The sequence below is a fragment of the Ovis canadensis genome, chromosome X (assembly GCF_042477335.2).
Source record: "Ovis canadensis isolate MfBH-ARS-UI-01 breed Bighorn chromosome X, ARS-UI_OviCan_v2, whole genome shotgun sequence".
NCBI lineage: Eukaryota > Metazoa > Chordata > Mammalia > Artiodactyla > Bovidae > Ovis > Ovis canadensis.
The window spans coordinates 64,972,770-64,994,460 of record NC_091727.1 but is presented as its reverse complement, the minus strand read 5'-3'; positions in this window follow the sequence as shown (position 1 = coordinate 64,994,460).

The following is a 21,691-nucleotide window of genomic DNA, read 5'->3' as shown; positions in this document are numbered from 1 at the left end:
TTTCATTGCATTCACTAGCTTTATTAACAGCAGTGCTTCTTAAGGCCCACTTGACTTTGCACTCCAGAATGTCTGGCTCCGGGTGACTAACCACACCATCATAGTAATCTGGTTCATTAAGATCTTTTTTATACAGTTCTTCCGTGTATTCTTTCCATCTCTTCTGGATCTCTTCAGTGTCTACTAGATCTCTACCATTTTTATCCTTTATTGTGCCCATCTTTGGGCAAAATGCTCCCTTAAATCAACTATACTTCAGTAAAAAAAATAAAAAGAAGGAAAAATACAGCCAATTAAATAACACAATACATTTTAGCTTTTATAATTTATATTTTATAATTATTGGGAGTGTTCTTTAAGACTTGTTTAGAAAAGGATTTTTATCATATATAACTCTTTTATATATGCTACAAAGAACTCTGAAATGAAATAAATTGGTTCGTCCAGGTTCGATGCATGACACTGGATGCTTGGGGCTGGTGCACTGAGACAACCCAGAGGGATGGTACGGGGAGGGAGGAGGGAGGGAGGTTCAGGATGGGGAACACGTGTATACCTGTGGCGAATTCATGTTGATGTATTGGCAAAACCGATACAATATTGTAAAGTAATTAACCTCCAATTAAAATAAATATTTATATTTTAAAAAATAAATAAAACATCTTCACATTTGGAATCTGACTCTTCTGAATTACTTTTTGGTTCAGTCAATATGTTCTGAATTTTCCACATAATATTATTCTTTGTTATTAACAACATTAGAAATGTATTATTTCTGGTGGTGACAGGGGAGTGGGGGGAGGGTTGTGGGCGAAGTGTTCTACTTTTGTCCATCCAAGGTTTTCGTCCATGTTGCTGCAGCCATTTTGCAAGTTTTGATGCTGGTTGTTTCTTGATCTTACCAGAAGGTGTCAGACAATGACAGTTACATCATAACTGCTGCCTGAAAGTGAAAGTGAAAGTGAAGTCGCTCAGTCATGTCCGACTCTTTGCGACCCCATGGACTGTAGCCCACCAGGCTCCTCTGTCCATGGGATTCTCCAGGCAAGAATACTGGAGTTGGGTACCATTTCCTTCTCCAGGGGATCTTCCTGGCCAACAGTAATTGTGAGATTCCATTTGTTATAAACTGCACGCCGATTTTAGAAATGCTAAAAGCATGAAGAAAAGTGCAATTTTTGATCAATTAAATGGTATTAGTTGCTATCATTATGCCTTTCATGAAGAAGTGAAGTGAAGTCACTCAGTTGTGTCCAACTCTTTGCGACCCCACCAAGCTCCTCTGTCCATGGGATTCTCCAGGCAAGAGTATTGGAGTGGGTTGCCATTTCCTTCTCCAGCGGATCTTCCGGACCCAGGGATCGAACCCAGGTCTCCCGCATTGCGGGCGGACGCTTTAACCTCTGAGCCACCAGGGAAACCCCATAAATCCTGCATTTTTCTTTAGCTCAATTTATTTTTCTCTTTTCCTTCATAACCCTGCTTTAAAAATGGACAGTCTGTGTTTATTGTCTCACTTTCCTCCCCTTTCATTCACCCTTTAATCTACTACATTTTAACCCCCATCACTCCAGTGGTGGTCTGGGAAGATAACAATAGTATGGAGCAAATCACAGTATCTTAGAACTAGAAGATTTCTTAATTCTGCCCTTTTCTTAATGTGGCAAACCATCACATTTGACCATTGTTCGTGGCTCCTTTTCCACCCGCCCATTTTGGGTTCATTTTAAGTTCAATAGTTCTAGCTTCTTCAGCCAGTCCTCATATGACAAGGTTTCCAGAAAGGTTTCCCATCGTGGTTGCCTTGACCTGAACTTACATGTAGTTGGCAGAGGCCTCCTCACATGTGGAGCCCCAAGGGAAATTCACAATGTCCCCTAAAGGAACCACAAAGACCCAGCAATCTTTTTTTTTCTTTTTTTCTTTACTATTACTAGCTAGCTCTTGCTCCCATTCCCAGTAGATGCTATTTTAAACCTTTCCTCACCTCTCTTCTCACATTGCCTTCTGCATCTCAGTTACCTCCCATCCTGAAGATGTTCTTGCCTCCCCTCATAAAGAAAACAGAAGCCAAATACCAGCTCCTCTACTTTCCTGTTTACCTCCCTTTGTGAAAAGCTAATCTTCTACATGTGCGGAAAGTCCTATAACCTCACATCTTTAAAGGGTCCTGACTTGGCCAATATTATTACTTCTCTTTCTTATCTCTTAAACTGTTTTGTCTTCATCACAGATTCTTGCCCTCGGCAGGTAAACATGCTTTAGAATCTACTGTATTATGAGAAAAAGATATGCTTCATTAATTCTATATCCAGCTTTAGTTAAACTTAATTCTTTTTTTCTTTGACAAACAATTTTAAATTTTTATTGTTATTTCTGTTTTGGTTCAAGATTTAAAAGTTATAAAAGGGCATACAGGAAAAATTTCTTTCCCATTCCCATCCCAGTGGGAACCAGGGTTTTCAGTTTCTGCTATCCCTTTGTAGCCCAGCCCTATTGTATGTAATTAATAAACTTACCACCAGGTATCTAGAATGGCATTAGTTACGTGCTAATGCTAATTTTCTTGGGAAAATTAAAGGAATATTCACACAAAAAATTTTTCTATAGGGCTTTAATCTCTGAACTCTGGTTGAGAAAAGCTGTAGAGATAACTATATATATATATATATATATATATATATATATATAAAAGCAGCTATGCATATATATACATATATTTATATATAATTTTTCTTTTTTAGAGAAATGATGTCATCTTATATGCTGTCTTATATCTGTCTTTATTCACATGACCATATGTATTGGAGATCTATGTATGTTATCTAAATCTATTCTATCTATTAGATAGATATATGTTTGTATACATCCACAAACCTAAAGATATCCCTTATTAAAAAAAAAATCACCTATATCTTTAAAAAAGCAGCTTGATGCAGCTATATTTCATGTACCATATAGTTCACTTATTTAAATGGGTTTTATTATATTCACAGAGTTTAGCAGTCATCCCTCATTTCCTCTCAACCCTCCCAGCCCTGGCAGCCACTAATCTATTTTCTGTTTCTATAAATGTGCCTATTCTAGATATTTCATATAAAGGGAATCTTAACCATGTGTGGTCTTTTGTGACTTGCTTCTTAGCAAACAGTTTTCAAGGTTCATGTTATAGCATGAGCTTCATTTCTTTATAGTGATAAATAATATTTGATTGTATGGACATACTGTTGTAGGAAGGGGGAGGCCTCCCCTTCAGGGCCCCAAGAGCGGGCTCTTGTCTAACACTCAGAAAAGAATTGTCCAAGGAGACACTGGCTGACAAAGCAAGAGATTTTATTGGGAAAGGACACCCGGATGGAGAGCAGTAGGGTAAGGGAACCCAGGAGAACAGCTCTGCCACCTGGCTCACAGTCTCGGGTTTTATGGTGATGGGATTAGCTTCTGGGTGGTCTTTGGCCAATCATTCTAATTCAGTCTTTCCTGGTGGCGCATGCACCTCTCACTCAAGATGGATGCTAGCAAGAGGGATTCTGGGAAGTCGACGGACACGTGGTGTTTCCTTTTGACCTTTCCTGAACTCTTCCGGTTGGTGGTGGCTTATTAGTTCCGTATTCCTTACCAGGATCTCCTGTCATAAAACAGCTCATGCAAATGGTTACTAAAGGGCCTGGCCAGGGTGGGCGGTTTCAGTCAGTGTGCTTCCTCTAACAATACCATATTTTATTTTTCTATTCATCAATTGATGGAAGGACCTATGGACATACCACATTTTATTTTACTATTCATCAATTGATGGACAATTTGTTTCTATTTTTTGACTACTATAAATAATGCTGCTATCAATATTTGTGCTCAAGTGTTTTTGTGGACATACATTTTCATTTCTCTTGGGTATATATTTAGGTGTACATTTGCTTAGTCGTATAGTGATTCTATGTTTAATCTTTGGGGAAATTGCCAAACTATTTTCCACAAAGGCTGCACCATTTTACATTCCCACCAGCAGTGTATGAGGGTTTCAATTAATCTACATCATACCAGACCACCTAACCTGCCTCTTGAGAAATCTGTATGCAGGTCAGGAAGCAACAGTTAGAACTGGACATGGAACAACAGACTGGTTCCAAATAGGAAAAGGAGTACGTCAAGGCTGTATATTGTCACCCTGCTTATTTAACTTATATGCAGAGTACATCATGAGAAACGCTGGACTGGAAGAAACACAAGCTGAAATCAAGATTGCCAGGAGAAATATCAATAACCTCAGATATGCAGATGACACCACCACCCTTATGGCAGAAAGTGAAGAGGAACTAAAAAGCCTCTCGATGAAAGTGAAAGAGGAGAGTGAAAAAGTTGACTTAAAGCTCAACATTCAGAAAACGAAGATCATGGCATCTGGTCCCATCACTTCGTGGGAAATAGATGGGGAAACAGTGGAAACAGTGTCAGACTTTAGTGTTTTGGGCTCCAAAATCACTGCAGATGGTGACTGCAGCCATGAAATTAAAAGACGCCTACTCCTTGGAAGAAAAGTTATGACCAACCTAGATAGTATATTCAAAAGCAGAGACATTACTTTGCTGAATAAGGTCCGTCTAGTCAAGGCTATGGTTTTTCCTGTGGTCATGTATGGATGTGAGAGTTGGACTGTGAAGAAGGCTGAGCGCCAAAGAATTGATGCTTTTGAACTGTGGTGTTGGAGAAGACTCTTGAGAATCCCTTGGACTGCGAGGAGATCCAACCAGTCCATTCTGAAGGAGATCAACCCTGGGGTTTCTTTGGAAGGAATGATGCTAAAGCTGAAGCTCCAGTACTTTGGCCACCTCATGTGAAGAGTTGACTCATTGGAAAAGACTGTGATGCTGGGAGGGATTGGGGGCAGGAGGAGAAGGGGACGACCAAGGATGAGATGGCTGGATGGCATCACTGACTCGATGGACGTGAGTGTGAGTGAACTCCGGGAGATGGTGATGGACAGGGAGGCCTGGCGTGCTGCGATTCATGGGGTCGCAAAGAGTCGGACACAACTGAGCGACTGAACTGAACTGAACTGAACATCTTCACCAATACTTGTTATTTTCTGTCATTTTGATCATAGCCATCCTAGTGAGTATGAAGTGGTATCTTATTGTATGTGTTTTTTTTCAGGGATTGAACCTGTGCCCCTTGCAGTGCTGAGTCAACCACTGGACCACCAGAGAAGTCACCTTATTGTAGTTTTGATTCGCATTTTTCTGCTGGCTAGTGATGTTGAGCATCTTGTTACATTCTTTTTGACCATTTGCATATCTTCTTGGAGAAATGTCTATTCAGATCCTTTGCCCATTTTAAAGTTAAGTTGTTTATCTTGTTTTTTATTGTGCAAAATATACATAACATAAAATCTACGAATTTAACCATTTTAAAGTGTACAGTTATGTGGCATAAAGCACATCACAGTGTTGTGGAACAACCACTACCCATTTCCAGAACTTTTTCATCTTCTTCAGCTGAAGCTCTGTACCTGTTAAATAATAACTCTCCATTCCCACGTCTCCCTAACCCCAGAAACCACCATTCTACTCTATCTCTGTTCATTTGACTACTCTAGGAACCTCATACAAATGGTATTGTATTTGCCCTTTTGTGACTGGCTGATTTCCCCTAGAGTGATGTCTTTAAGGTTCATCTAAGTTGTAGCATATGACAATATTTCCTTCCTTTTTAAGGTGGTATAATATTCCATTGTATGTATGTACCACAGTTTGTTTATCCATTCATCTGTCAATGGACATTTGAGTTGTTCCACCTTGTGGCTATTGTAAGTAATACTGCTATGAACATAAGTGTACAAATACCTACTCAAGTCCCTGCCTTCAGTTCTTTTGGGTAAATAACTCAGAAATGGAATTGCTGGATCATATAGTATAATTCTGGGAGAAGGCAATGGCACCCCATTCCAGTACTCCTGCCTGGAAAATCCCATGGACGGAAGAGCCTGGTGGGCTACAGTCCATGGGGTCGTGAAGAGTCGGACACGACTGAGCAACTTCACTTTCACTTTTCACTATGCATTGGAGAAGGAAATGGCAACCCACTCCAGTGTTCTTGCCTGGAGAATCCCAGGGACGGGAGCCTGGTGGGCTGCTGTCTCTGAGGTCGCACAGAGTCGGACACGACTGAAGCGACTTAGCAGCAGCAGCAGCAGCAGCATAGTATAATTCTATGTTTAATTTTTTTTTTTTAGGGATCACCATACTGTTTTCCACAGCAACTGTACTGTTTTTACATTCCTACCATCAAGGCACACGGATTTCAACTTCTTCGTATTCTTATCAAAACTGGTTATTTTCTATTTCTTTCTAAAATAATAGTCATCTTAGTGGATGTGAAATGGTTATCTTTTTATTATTGAATTGTAAGACTTCTTTTTATATTCTGGATACAAATCTTTTATCAGATAAATGATTTGCAAATATTTCCCACTGTTTTATGGGTTGTCATTTCACTTTCTTTAAGGTGTCATTTGAAGAACAAAGGTTTTTCACTTTGATGAAATCCAATTTATTAATTCTGTTGCTTGTGCTTTTGGTGTGGTATCTAAAATCCATTGCCTACTCCAAGGTCATGAAGATTTACAGTTATGTGTTCTTATGAGAGTTTTATAGTTTTGGCTTCTACATTTAGGTTTTTGATCCAATTTGAGTTAATCTTTGTATATGATGTGAGGCATCCAAAGTCATTCTTTTGCACGTGACTATCTAACTGTCCCAGCAAAATTTGTTGAAAAGATTATTCTGTTTCCCACTGAATTATCTTCACACTCTTGTCAAAAATCAGTTGACCATAAATGTAAAGGTTTATTTATGGACTCTCTATTCTATTCCATTGGGTTCTATATCTGTCCTTATGCCAGTATCATACTCTCTTGATTACTGTGACTTTGTAGTAAGTTTTGAAATTGGGAAGTATGAGTCTTCTAACTTTCTTGTTCCTTTTCAAGATTAATTTTTACTATTCTGAGTCTCTTGAGTTTCCATATGGATTTTAGAATCAGCTTGTCAATTTTTGCAAAGAAGCCCATTGGAATTTTGATGAGTATTGCCTTGTTGTTGTTGTTTAGTCGCTAAGTTGTGTCCAACTCTTTTGTGAGGCCATGGACTATAGCCCACCAGACTCCTCTGTGCATGGGATTTTCCAGACAAGAATACTGGAGTGGTTGCCATTTCTTTCTCCAGGGGATCTTTCCGACCCAGGGATAAAACCCGCTTCTCTTGCTTGGCACTGAGCTACCTGGGAAGCCCCAAGTATGATATTACCTGCGGATTTTTTTTTTCTAGTTCCTGAGACCTACCTCTCCTCCTGTGCTACATCTCTGAGCCTCTACTCTGGAGATCAGGGTAGGGACAGTGGCCTTTTAAAGTGACACCCCTGTTTTATGAGCTGGCCACTGAAAAGGGCTGGTAGCCTCTGGTCTTCTTGGCTTGCCAGTGTGGAACCTCTGCCCTACAAGCTAGCTGGGCAAGGGCCTTAGAAACTGCAATCATTTTGTCCTGGGGCACCTGGGTAGAGGCTCTGTTCTATGACTGGGAGCTGGGTGGAAGGAGGGAAACATTGATGTCTTAGCCTCAAGCACTAAGAATTTAGCCTGTGCCACTGGAGCTAGCTATGAAAAGAAGAGAAGCAAAAAGCAAAGGAGAAAAGGAAAGATATAAGCATCTGAATGCAGAGTTCCAAAGAATAGCAAGAAGAGATAAGAAAGCCATCCTCAGCAATCAATGCAAAGAAATAGAGGAAAACAACAGAATGGGAAAGACTAGAGATCTCTTCAAGAAAATTAGACATACCAAGGGAATATTTCATGCAAAGATGGGCTCAATAAAGGACAGAAATGGCATGGACCTAACAGAAGCAGAAGATATTAAGAAGAGGTGGCAAGAATACACAGAACTGTACAAAAAAGATCTTTACAACCCAGATAATCATAATGGTGTGATCACTCATCTAGAGCCAGACATCCTGGAATGTGAAGTCAAGTGGGCCTTAGAAAGCATCACTACGAACAAAGCTAGTGGAGGTGATGGAATTCCAGTTGAGCTGTTTCAAATCCTGAAAGATGATGCTGTGAAAGTGCTGCACTCAATATGCCAGCAACTTTGGAAAACTCAGCAGTGGTCACAGGACTAGAAAAGGTCAGTTTTCATTCTAATCCCAAAGAAAGGCAATGCCAAAGAATGCTCAAACTACCACACAATTGCACTCATCTCACACACTAGTAAAGTAATGCTCAAAACTCTCCAAGCCAGGCTTCAGCAATACGTGAACCGTGAACTTCCTGATGTTCAAGCTGGTTTTAGAAAAGGAAGAGGAACCAGAGATCAAATTGCCAACATCTGCTGGATCATCAAAAAAGCAAGAGAGTTCCAGGAAAACATCTATTTCTGCTTTATTGACTATGCCAAAGCCTTTGATTGTGTGGATCACAATAAACTGTGGAAAATTCTGAAAGAGATGGGAATACCAGACCACCTGACCTGCCTCTTGAGAAACCTATTGGTCAGGAAGCAACAGTTTGAAGTGGACATGGAACAACAGACTGGTTCCAAATAGGAAAAGGAGTACGTCAAGGCTGTATATTGTCACCCTGCTTATTTAACTTATATGCAGAGTACATCATGAGAAACGCTGGGCTGGAAGAAGCACAAGCTGGAATCAAGATTGCCAGGAGAAATATCAATAACCTCAGATATCCTGGTGGCTCAGACGGTAAAGCGTCTGCCTGCAATGTGAGAGACCCAGGTTTGATTCCTGGGCCGGGAAGATTCCCCTGGAGAAGGAAATGGCAATCCATTCCAGCACTCTTGCCTGGAAAATCCCATAGACGGAGGAGCCTGATAGGCTACAGTCCATGGGGTCCCAAAGAGTTGGACACGACTGAGCAACTTCACTTTCACTTTCACTTTCATGCAGATGATACCACCCTTATGGCAGAAAGTGAAGAGGAACTAAAAAGCCTCTTGATGAAAGTGAAAGAGGAGAGTGAAAAAGTTGGCTTAAAGCTCAACATTCAGAAAATGAAGATCATGGCATCTGGTCCCATCACTTCATGGCAAATAGATGGGGAAACAGTGGAAACAGTGTCAGACTTTATTTTTCTGGGCTCCAAAATCACTGCAGATGGTGATTGCAGCCATGAAATTAAAAGACGCTTACTCCTTGGAAGGAAAGTTATGACCAATCTAGATAGTATATTGGAAAGCAGAGATATTACTTTGCCGACAAAGGTCCATCTAGTCAAGGCTATGGTTTTTCCAGTGGTCATGTATGGTTGTGAGAGTTGGACTGTGAAGAAAGCTGAGCACCGAAGAATTGATGCTTTTAAACTGTGCTGTTGGAGAAGACTCTTGAGAGTCCCTTGGACTGCAAGGAGATCCAACCAGTCCATCCTAAAGGAGATCAGTCCTGGGTGTTCATTGGAAGGACTGATGCTGAGGCTAAAACTCCAATACTTTGGCCACCTCATGCAAAGAGTTGACTCATTGGAAAAGACTCTGATGCTGGGAGCAATTGGGGGCAGGAGGAGAAGGGGATGACAGAGGATGAGATGGCTGGATGGCATCACCAAGTCAATGCTCATGAGTTTGGGTGAACTCTGGGAGTTGGTTATGGACAAGGAGGACTGGTGTGCTGCGATTCATGGGGTCGCAAAGAGTCAGACACGACTGAGTAACTGAACTGAACTGAACTGATGGTAATGTTTTCCTTCCAGCTGAAGAATAGCCTTTAACATTTCTTAAAGTGCACATCACTAGACACAATTAATCTCTCTTCTTTCTCTGTTTTAAATTAGCTTTATTTGACATAACATATGAAGGACATTTTCACCAAACATAGAATTCTAGTTTGGAAAAAAATAAAAACTAGCCATCTAGTTCTACAGCTATGGAAATGTTCTCCAGCTACAAACCCAACCTGTTTCACCTGTGTCCATCCTGGTATCTGCTTCTCCTGTGTGGATCCTTCTTCCATGGGGGGCAAGTTAAGGTTTGAGCACAAGTACATAGCTGGAATTCTGACTTAGAGGGGGCCATTATAAGGTGCTGGGATTTTTTTTTTAAGTTTTCTAAAATATATATATTATACATATCAGTTCAGTTGCTCATTCGTGTTTGACTCTTTGCGACCCCATGAAATGCAGCATGCAAGGCCTCCCTATCCATCACCAACTCCTGGAGTTCACCCAAACCCATGTCCATTGTGGCAGTGATACCATCCAACCATCTCATCCTCTGTCGTTCCCTTCTCCTCCTGTCCTCAATCTTTCCCAGCATCAGGGTCTTTTCAAATGAGTCAGCTCTCTGCATCAGGTGGCCAAAGTATTGGAATTTCAGCTTCAACATCAGTCCTTCCAATGAACACCCAGGACTGATCTCCTTTAGAATGGACTGGTTGGATCTCCTTGCAGTCCAAGGGACTCTCAAGAGTCTTCTCCAACACCACACTTCAAAAGCATGGATTCTATGGTGCTCAGCTTTTTTAATGGTCCAACTCTCACATCCATACATGACCACTGGAAAAACCACAGCTTTGACTAGGCGGACTTTTGTTGGCAAAGTAATGTCTCTGCTTTTTAATATGCTGTCCAGGTTGGTCATAACTTTCCTTCCAAGGAGTAAGCGTCTTTTAATTTCATGGCTGCAATCACCATCTGCAGTGATTTTGGAGCCCAGAAAGATAAAGTCAGCCACTGTTTCCCATCTATTTGCCATGAAGTGATGGGACCAGATGCCATGATCTTCGTTTTCTGAATGTTGAGCTTTAAGCCAACTTTTTCACTCTCCTTTTTCACCTTCATCAAGAGGCTCTTTAGTTCTTCTTCACTTTCTGCCATAAGGGTGGTGTCATCTGCATATCTGAGGTTATTGATATTTCTCCCAGCAATGTTGATTCCAGCTTGTGCTTCCTCCAGCCCAGCGTTTCTCATGATATACTCTGCATATATATATATATATATATATATATATATATATATATACACACACACATACATATACACAAAAGCTTTGCTACTACACTTGATAAAGGCTTGAGAAAGAACATAAAAAAAGAGATCGAGAAATTGCAGAACACAACTAAATGAAATGGGAGCACTGAATATGAAATAGAAAAATTGAAACAAACTGGATAAAAGTAATAGATCATCATATAGTCCAGTTGTTTTCAAACACGACTGCTCATTAGAAACATATCTGGAGCTCTGGGAAAAAGCAATACCTGAGCATTTGTGCTTTTCAAAAAAATTTCAAGATAATTCTGATATGCATCTGATCTTAAAAAGTGATTACAGGTTTTTCTATTAGTTCCTAGTTTTGGTGATATACAGTTCAATTATTTTTCTGTTGAACAATCAAGATACGATGGTATTAAGTAATAGTTACATAATCACAATAGTAAAATATATTTATCAGTTTTCATAATCAATAGCCAGACAAAAATTAGAGATAATTACAACTGGAAGCCATAATGAGAACTTGATTAACTTATCAATATAAAATAATTACATACAATTTGGGGGGATCAAGCAGAGTGATGTGGTAAGTGGAAGTGCATACTTGCACATGTTTCCATCCACCCAGTGAGTCTGTTTTTTGGTTGGTGCATTTAATCTATTTATATTTAAGGTAATTATCAATATGTAAGATCCTGTTCAGTTCAGTTCAGTTCAGTTCGGTCAGTCGTGCCCGACTGCTCTAAGGTCTTGTACCATCCTGTATTCCCAATTTGGCTTAACAACTAGGAGAATAAGAGTATTGCACAGAGACTGCAGGGAACCAAGAGGCCTTGCCTTAAGAATTTATCTACGAGGGGTTTTAAGCCCTTCTTTGCTTCCAACTTTATAGGATATTGTCTCTTGTTAGGACAGGCAGTTTCTGGCCCAAGGCTAATTCTTACAGGTTGGGCGTTTGTGGCCCTTCCAGGGATTCCTTTATCCCATATGGAAGAGTCTACTCTTTGTAGAATATGGCTGGGAATAGAATCTTGCTCTTCTGGCTGGTCTGTCTTAGCAGAGTCAAAATAAGGGGCGAAGATCATGGCATCCAGTCCCATCACTTCATGGGAAATAGATGGGGAAACAGTAGAAACAATATCAGACTTCATTTTTCTGGGCTCCAAAATCACTGCAGATGGTGACTGCAGCCATGAAATTAAAAGACGCCTACTCCTTGGAAGAAAAGTTATGACCAACCTAGATAGTATATTCAAAAGCAGAGACATTACTTTGCTGAATAAGGTCCGTCTAGTCAAGGCTATGGTTTTTCCTGTGGTCACGTATGGATATGAGAGTTGGACTGTGAAGAAGGCTGAGCGCCGAAGAATTGATGCGTTTGAACTGTGGTGTTGGAGAAGACTCTTGAGCATCCCTTGGACTGCGAGGAGATCCAACCAGTCCATTCTGAAGGAGATCAACCCTGGGATTTCTTTGGAAGGAATGATGCTGAAGCTGAAGCTCCAGTACTTTAGACACCTCATGCAAAGAGTTGACTCATTGGAAAAGACTCTGAAGCGGGGAGGGATTGGGGCAGGAGGAGAAGGGGACGACCGAGGATGAGATGGCTGGATGGCATCACGGACTCAATGGACGTGAGTTTGAGTGAACTCCAGAAGATGGTGATGGACAGGGAGGCCTGGCGTGCTGCAATTCATGGGGTTGCAAAGAGTCGGACACGACTGAGCGACTGAAGTGAACTGGGGCCTCCTAACTGGAGGGTGGCCCCAAGGGAGCTCAGAAGGTCCCTACCAAGGAAAGGAGTAGGATACTGAGGCACAACAAGAAAGGGGCAATAAAGATCCAATTGCAGAATGGTATTATAATTTAGAGACCTGTTTTCAGGCCATTTTTCTCTATTCCCCAACTTATACAAAGGTCAGGCACCATTACAGTAGAACTTAAGTTTTTCCTTTCTCAGTCCTTTTATTTTAAACAATTTCCAGTTCTTAAGGATACACTCCAGAGGTGCTGCTTCTGGTTTGTGGGGGCGGAGTGGGGTGGGGATGGGGAGCCCTCCCATGTTGGGTAACTTGCAACAAAGAACAAAAGAGTGCTCCTAGAAATGAAATCTGGTGTCCCGGAAATATTTACCAGGAGGCTTTAGGTTAAAGGGGTTCAGGATGCCCCCTAAATTCCCTTTAAACCGGATGCAGTTTCAAGTGTCCTCTACTCGCCCATTGATTCCTGACCAAATGTCTCTAGTCTTCCTTGGTCCCACCTCAATGCTGGGAAAGACTGAAGACAAAAGGAAAAGGGGGTGGCAGAGGATGAGATAGTTGGATAGCATCACAGACTTAGTGGACATGAATTTGAGCAAACTCAGGGAGGTAGTGAAGAACAGGGGAGCCTGGTGTGCTGCAGTCCATGGATCATGAAGTTGGGCATGACTTAGCGACTGAACAACAACAACACAAGGTGTCCCCCCACATGGCTTGGGGAGGACATTTGAACCAGTGCAGACCAGTTGCCAGACTTTCCTTTGGAGAGATCCCTTGTCTATAGAGCTTATCTCCTGTAATGAGTTTTCCTGTGCTGGGGTCTGTCTATTCCTCACAACTGAGCATCAAGAAAGTTTATAATTTGGGCTTCTTGGTAGCAAGCAGCCTGATAGATTGTTGGTAGCACTGTGGAGGCTGCCAAGGACTGGAGTGAAGGGGTCTGATAAATGCAAAGAGGGACCCTTGGAGAAATTGGAGTTGGGTACTGTGGAAGATGGCACAGATTCAAGACTCAAGTGCTGGAAGGTGGAGAAATTCTCATAGTAAATTTTTTGGGCATTGAGTGAGGTGAGAGACTGGACAGCAGAAGAACCCCAAATCCCTTGCCCTATTTGTCTGGCAGCTAAGATAGAATTGGGAATCGTCTGATGATTCTGTCTGACACAGCACCAAGTTTGGCAGTTGCATGGACGCAGTTTAGGAATGAAGTCCAGGAAATCCTTCCCTAGATGGATGCAGAGATAAGGAGTGAGAAAGAGACTTTGTTGTGCAAGTAAGGTGGGAAAGAAAAGCATAGTGGAGGGTCCCACATGGGAGAGTGAGAGAAAGAGAGCGAGAGAGATCACTTGAGCTCTTGCATGGTTGGAAATTGTGTTTCCACCATGTCCCAGAGGACAGCGTCAGCTGTCACCCAAGCATTATTTGGAATCTGCAAGGCTCAAGGAACCCCCCTGCCACTCCCAATGTTGGGGGAAGCCATAGTGCTATGGGCAGACAGAGGTTATGCCTTGTGAGTCTTGAAAAGGGGCCTCAAGCTGACTTGAGTCAGGGGCTGTGAAGTCCGCAGTTTACCTTGAATTCCCAGGTTTCAGAACCACATATGATCTCCAGGTGGCCTTGGCCTGCAGCACCTTGAAGCAGGGTTACAGTTCTCCACCAGAGATTGAGGGCAGGTCTCAGCAGTGAGAGTGCTGAATCCTAGCCACTAGACCAGTGGTCAGTGACAAGGTCCTGGCCCTTCAGCTCTTCAGAAGAGAATTCCCACAAAGACAGGAAATAATGAACCAAGTGTTTCTAGGAGGAAAAGAGTACAGTATGTGTGGATAGACACATGGCTGGACTGAGAGAGAGAGTCATGCCTTTGTGATAGTTTGAGTCACTCATATGGGGCATTTCTTCCAGGTTTCCTTTGGCAAATCATTTTGATTTGCCTAGTCCTGAGTCTGTATTTGGTATATCTGCACCATCTGCCTTTGGTCACCATCTGCAGTGATTTTGAAGCCCAGGGAAAGAAAATCTGTCACTGTTTCCATTGTTTCCCCATCTATTTGCCATGAAGTGATGGGACTGAATGCCATGATCTTAGTTTTTTGAATGCTGAGTTTTCAATCAAAATTGAGGTTACCAATGCAAAAACAGGAAGGTTATCTTAGATTACCTCAGTGGGCCCAGTGTAATCACAGAAGCCCTTAAAAGTAGAAGAGGGGAGGTCAGAAAGATTCAAAGCAGATGGATTTGATGCATTGGAGCTTAGAAATGGAGAAGATTATATGTTAAGGAAATGAGACTTCAGTCCTGCAATTGCATGGTACTAAATTCTACCAACAACGTGACTGAATTTGGAAGTGAATTCTTCCCCAGAGCTTCTAAATAGGAATGCAGATACTTTGATTTTACCCCTGTGAGACCCTGAGCAAAGAATCCAGCCACTCAGTGCTAGACTTCTGACCTTTATAAAGTGTGGAATAATAAATTTGTGCTGTTTTAAGCCAATATATTTGTGGTAATTTTTTACTGAAGAAATAGAAAACTAATATAGGTATGTTTCCTTTTGTAATTAATATGTAAATAGTGGGGTGCTACTTTGAGATCATGTGAATATTGTGTTTTCCATTACTCAAGGATTATCTATTGGTTATCTTTGTCTGAATCAGTTATTTCTTTGGTGAGTACAAAATGGTGAGTTTTGAATTCTAGCATTTCTTTTTTTTTAAAATTCTAGCATTTCTTATAGATTTATTAGCTGGTGTTCTTTTTTAAAAATATATATTTATTTATTTATTTGGCTGCACCAGGTCTTAGTTGCAGCATGAAGGATCTTCATGTGGGACCTTTTTTTAGTTGCAGCATGCGGGATCTTTTAGTTGTAGTATGTGGGATCTATTTCCTTGAACATGGATAGAACCTGGGCCCCTTGCATTGGAAGCATGGAGTTTTAGCCACTGGACCACTGGGGAAGTCTTTGTTAGCTGGTGTTCTTCTATAAAGAAGAGCTTCCCCATGCCCTTTTAAAGCATCACTATGAAATTATGCATCCTCTCAGTAAGGAAATGGCAACCCACTCCAGTATTCTTGCTTGGAGTTGGACATGACTGAAGGACTAACACTTTTACTTGCATCGAATAAATATCAAAAAATACTTCAATATCTTTTGAAACTAAGTTTGATAGCTTCAAATATAAAATTTCAAAAGTCAAATATATCCACATTCTATTATTCAGGAAGTCCACTGATGGTTTTTTAAAATATTTATTTAATTATTTTTGGCTGCACTGGGTTTTTGTTGCTGCACATGGCTTTCTCTAGTTGCGGAGCTACTTCCTAGTTGCAGTGCACAGGCTTCTCATTGTGGTGGCTTCTCTTGTGGAGCATGAGCTCTAGGGTGCAGGCTCAGTAGTTGTGACAGACAGGTTTAGCTGCTCTGTGGCATGTGGGATCTTCCTGGATCAGGGATCGAACCCATGTCCCCCACATTGCAAGACAGATTCTTAACCATTGGACTACCAGGGAAGCCCATGCTGATAGGTTTATACCCAATAGTAATGTACACGTTTTCAGCAAATAATATGTATTGGAATGTTCAAAGCAGTACTATTTGCAGTAGTTAAACTGGAAAATAACCAAAAAGTGATCCACAAGGTAGAAGGAATAAATTGTGATAGTCCCACAAAGGAATACTATATAGCTAAGAATGAATGATCTACAATGACACACAACAATATGGATGAATCTCAAAAAGTTAATGTTGAATGAACTTCCTCAGTCTAGTAAAGGGTATATACAAAACACCAACAGCTAGCAACATAGTTAATGGTGAAAACCTGAATACTTTCTCCTATGATCAGAAACAAGGCAAGGTTGTCTACTCTCACCACTTCTACTCAATATCGTACTAAAAGTTTGAACTAGAGCAATTAGGTAAGGAAAAGAAAGAAAGGGCATTCAGATTGGAAATGAAGACGTGAAACCATCTCTGTAGATGACATTATCTTGTATATAGAAAGTTATAAGGAATCCATTAAAACACTATTAGAACTTATAAGTGAGCTCAGCCAGGTTGCAAGGTACAGAAACAATATACAGATATCAATTATATTTCTATAGAAGAAAAGAAGGAAACTTTTTTTACAATAATATCAAAACGAGTAATATACTTGAGAATATATTTATCTAAAGAAATATAAATCTTACTCTCTGAAAACTATAGAATATTGTTGACAAATTGAAAGAAGACCTTAAAAAAATAAAAAGACATCCATGTTCACAGTTCAGAAGACTTGATACTGTAAAGATGGTAACACTTTCCAAATTAATGTATGGATATATGGCCATATCCCTCAAAATTCCACCTGTCTTTGTAGAAATTGGCAAGCAGATCCTAAATTTCACATGGAAATTCAAGGGATCCTGGAATAGTAAAAAATCTTCAAAGGGAAGAACTAAGTTAAAGGACTCATGTTTCCAATTTCGAAACTTACTACAAAGCTACAGTGATCAAGACAGTGTGGGGGACTTCCCTGTGGTCCATTGGCTAACACTATGTATTCCCAAAGCAGAGGATCTGGGTTGGATCTCTGGTCAGGAAACTAGATCCCACATGCTGAAACTAAGACCCAGCACATCCAAGTAAATAGATATTAAAATAAAAAAGTGTGGGACTGGTGTAAGGACAGACATGTAACTCAGTGGAATAGAACTGAGAGTTCAGAAGTAAACCCTCACATTTTCAGTCAGTTGATTTTTGGTGAGGTGCCAAGACAATTCAATGGAGGAAAGAATAGTCTTTTCAACAAATGGTATTGGGACACTTTATATCCATATGCAAAGGAATGGATTTGGACTCCTACCTCACACCTTGCACAGAAACTACCTAAAAAATGGACCACAGACCTAAACATGAAGTAAAACCATAAAACTGGTGGGAAACATAGGTATAAATCTTTGTGACCATGAATTAGGCAATGGTTTCTTACATATGACACTTAAATCAGAAGCAATAAAAGAAAAAATATATAAATTTGACTTCATCAAAATTAAAAACTTTTAGGTATTGAAAGACACTATGAAGGAGATTTCCAAGATGGTCCAGTGGTTAAGACTCTGAGCTTCCACTGCAGGGGGCATGGGTTTGAGTCCTGGTCAGGGAACTAAGATCCCAAATGCCATGCAGTGGAGCCAAAAGAATAAATAAATGCAAGATTTAAAAAAAAGCATACATCTTAAAAAAAGACACTATGAACAAAGTGAAAAGACAGCTCATAAAATGGACAACTATTAGCAAATCTTTTATAGAAGTCTAGTGTCTAGACAATATAAAGAACTCTTAAGACTCAACAATATAAAGAGAATCAATTAAAAATGGACAAAGGATTTGAATAGATTTTTCTTCAAAGAAGATAGCCAAATGGCTAATAAGCACATGAGAAGATATTCAACATCATTAATCATTAGGGAAATGCAATTTAAAACCATGATAAGATAACAGTTCACACTTAGGATGGTTAGGATTTAAAAAAAAAGATGAATTATAACAAGTGTTGGTGAGAAGGCGGAATAAATGGAAGCCTCATAATACTGCTGGTGGGCATATAAAGTGGTGCAGCTTTCATGGAAAACAGTCTGGTAGTTTCTCAAAAGGTTAAAAATAGTTACCACATGACTCAGCAATTCTATTCCTAGGTATATACTCAAAAGAATTTAACACATATGTCCACAGGAAAACTTGTATACTAACGGTGATAGCAGCATTATTCATAATAGCCAAAAAAGAAGGAAAGAAAAGAGACAACCCAAATGTTCACTGGCTGATTAATGGATAAATAAAATGTGTTTTTTCCATACAATAGAACATTATTTGGCAATAAAAAAAGGAATGAAGTATGTACTTATATATGGTACAAAGTTGATGAACCTTGAAAACATTATGCTAAATGAAAGGAGCAGGTTCACAAAAGACCACATACTGCAGGCTTCCATTTAGGTGAATGTTTAGAATAGGCAAATTTATGGAGACCAAAAGTAGAATTGTGGTTGCCTGGAGCTGGAATGAGGGGATTGGGAGGGAACAGGGAATGACTGGAAATGGGAACAGGGTTTCTTTTGGGGATAGCGAATATACAAAAAATTGATTGTAGTAATGGAGGTACAACTCTGTAGCTATACTAAAAACTAGCGAATTGTACATTTCAAAAGGTTGAATTCTATGGCATGTGAATTTTATCTCAATTATCAAAATAGTACATACTATATGCTTCCATTTATATAAAGAACAAAAACAAACAAAAAATATCTAGGCTGTTAGCAGTTGGGACAGAGGTTGCCCTTGTGGGAAGGGAAAGTAGTTACTAGAAGGAAGCATGAAAGGGATTTCTGGGGTACTGATAATGTTTTGTTTCTTGATGTAGGTGCTGTTATATGAGTGTGTTCATTTTCTGAACATGCATTAAGCTGTACACTTATGATACCAGTGTGCACATTTCTCTGTGTATATCATACCTCAATAAAAAGTTTAAAAAGCTTAAAGTTTGTAAATAAAAGCAACAGACATTGGAAAATATTTGAATCAAATATTATAGAAGAAAGTTTAATATCTGTATATTCAGTCAGTCAGTTCAGTCGCTCAGTCGTGTCCGACTCTTTGCGACCCCATGAATTGCAGCACGCCAGGCCTCCCTGTCCATCACCAATTCTGGGTGTTCACTCAAACTCATGTCCATCGAGTCGGTGATGCCATCCAGCCATCTCATCCTCTGTTGTCCCTTTTTCCTCCTGCCCCCAATCCCTCCCAGCATCACAGTCTTTTCCAATGAGTCAACTCTTCGTATGAGGTGGCCAAAGTACTGGAGTTTTAGCTTTAGCATCATTCCTTCCAAAGAAATCCCAGGACTGATCTCCCTTAGAATGGACTGGTTGGGTCTCACATTCTAATATATAAGGAAAGCATAAGGACCCAAATAACTAAGTTTGGGGAAAAGAAAAGATATGAATAAGCAATTTCCAAAAGAAATATTAATTCTAAACAGAATGTACTTCCTTCTACTTTTATTAGCAAATGACTTATTTAAATTGTAGACACGCTGTTGAGATTGTGAAGGTTGGTTTACTCTAACATGGCTAATAGCACTGTAAATTGATAAAAATCCTTTGGGAAAGCACTGTAACAAGTATCAAAGTTTATAAATATGTTTCTTATCTTTGATATTGATTATCAATAATCCCAATCCTGGGAATGAAACCTAAGAAAGTAATTCAACTAAATATAGACATCGTATTAATGAAAGTGTTTCTTAGAATGAAGGAAAACTGGAAACAACCTGAATAAAAGTTTAAATGGTTACATAAAAAATTGTGTACCAGTACTATGGAATATTATACAACCACTAGCAATGATAATTTTGAGTATTAGAAGTAATTTGAATAATATTTGATCATGAAAAAAGAAATAGGCAAAATTATATGATAATATTTGGTGGTTTGGAGGACAGTTTTCATTAGTATTAAATTGTTTTATAATAAAAACTCACAAAATTCATTGTTTTGCCCCTGGCCATTATATCACAAGAAAGAGATAATGAAATTGGAGAAAGTCCATAATGATGGAGGATACTGTGGAACTTCTGGAAAAAATAAAAGCTGACGAAGGAAATATGGTTGAACTTACACGCTCATGAAAGAGATAGGTAAGTGAACGAGAAGAGCTGCATAAAATCTTGAAATGCTAGAATTGGAGAGTACCTCCTGATGCTTCTAATTAATTGATCAAGTTTGTATTGAATAAAGTGAAAGTGAAAGTGTAATCACTCAGTCATGTCTGATTCTTTGCCACCCCATGGACTGTAGCTTGCCAGGCTCCTCTGTCCATGGAATTCTCCAGGCAAGAATACTGGTGTGGGTTGCCATTTCCTTCTCCAGGAGATCTTCCTGACTCAGGGATCGGACTCAGGTCTCCTGCACTGCAGGTGGATTCTTTACCATCTGAGCCACCTGGGGGGCCACCTTCAATTGAAGGTCTATTAAATCCATTGTTAATCTGCACATGCTAGACTACTCTCTGCAGGGGCTCCTGAAATTACTTCATGCCTCAACCCCTTACCAACTAAGAGGCCTTCTTTATATCAATATATTCCAGTCTGTACCAATGACTTCTTTCCCTGAATTATTTACAATAGCAATTTGTCAGTCTCAAAATTGAATCAATCACCTAATCTAAGCAACCAAATAATTATCAGACACATGCATATTATTCTAAATATGTATTAAGTTTTTGTTGAATACTTCCTATGTGCCAGGCAGAAAGAACTGACTTCATAATCACATCTAAGTGTCACAACAACCCTGTGAAACGTGTATGCTGCTGCTGCTTAGTTGCTAAGTCATGTCCAAGTCTTGGCCAACCCATGGACTGTGGCCCACTAGGCTCCTCTGTTCATGGGACTTCCTAGGCAACCACACTAGAGTGGGTTGCCATTTCCTCCTCCAGGGGATCTTTCCGACCCAGGGATCGGATCCCTGACTCCTGCTCTGCAAGTGGATTCATTACCACTGAGCCACCCGGGAAGCCCCCTTGAAACATGTATCCAAAAACTGAGGCTCAGGGATGTTAGATAATTTGCTCAAGACCAAGTGTCTGAGCTGGAAATTTAACATAGGTCTAATTCCAAAGAAACGCTGGGCTAGAAGAAGCACAAGCTGGAATCAAGATTGCCAGGAGAAATATCAATAACCTCAGATGTACAGATGACACCATGCTTACGGCAGAAAGTGAAGAGGAACTAAAAAGCCTCTTGATGAAAGTGAAAGAGGAGAATGAAAAAGTTGGCTTAAAGCTCAACATTCAGAAAACAAAGATCATGGCATCTGGTCCCATCACTTCATGGCAAATAGATGGGGAAACAGAGGAAAACAATGTCAGACTTTATTTTTCTGGGCTCCCAAATCACTG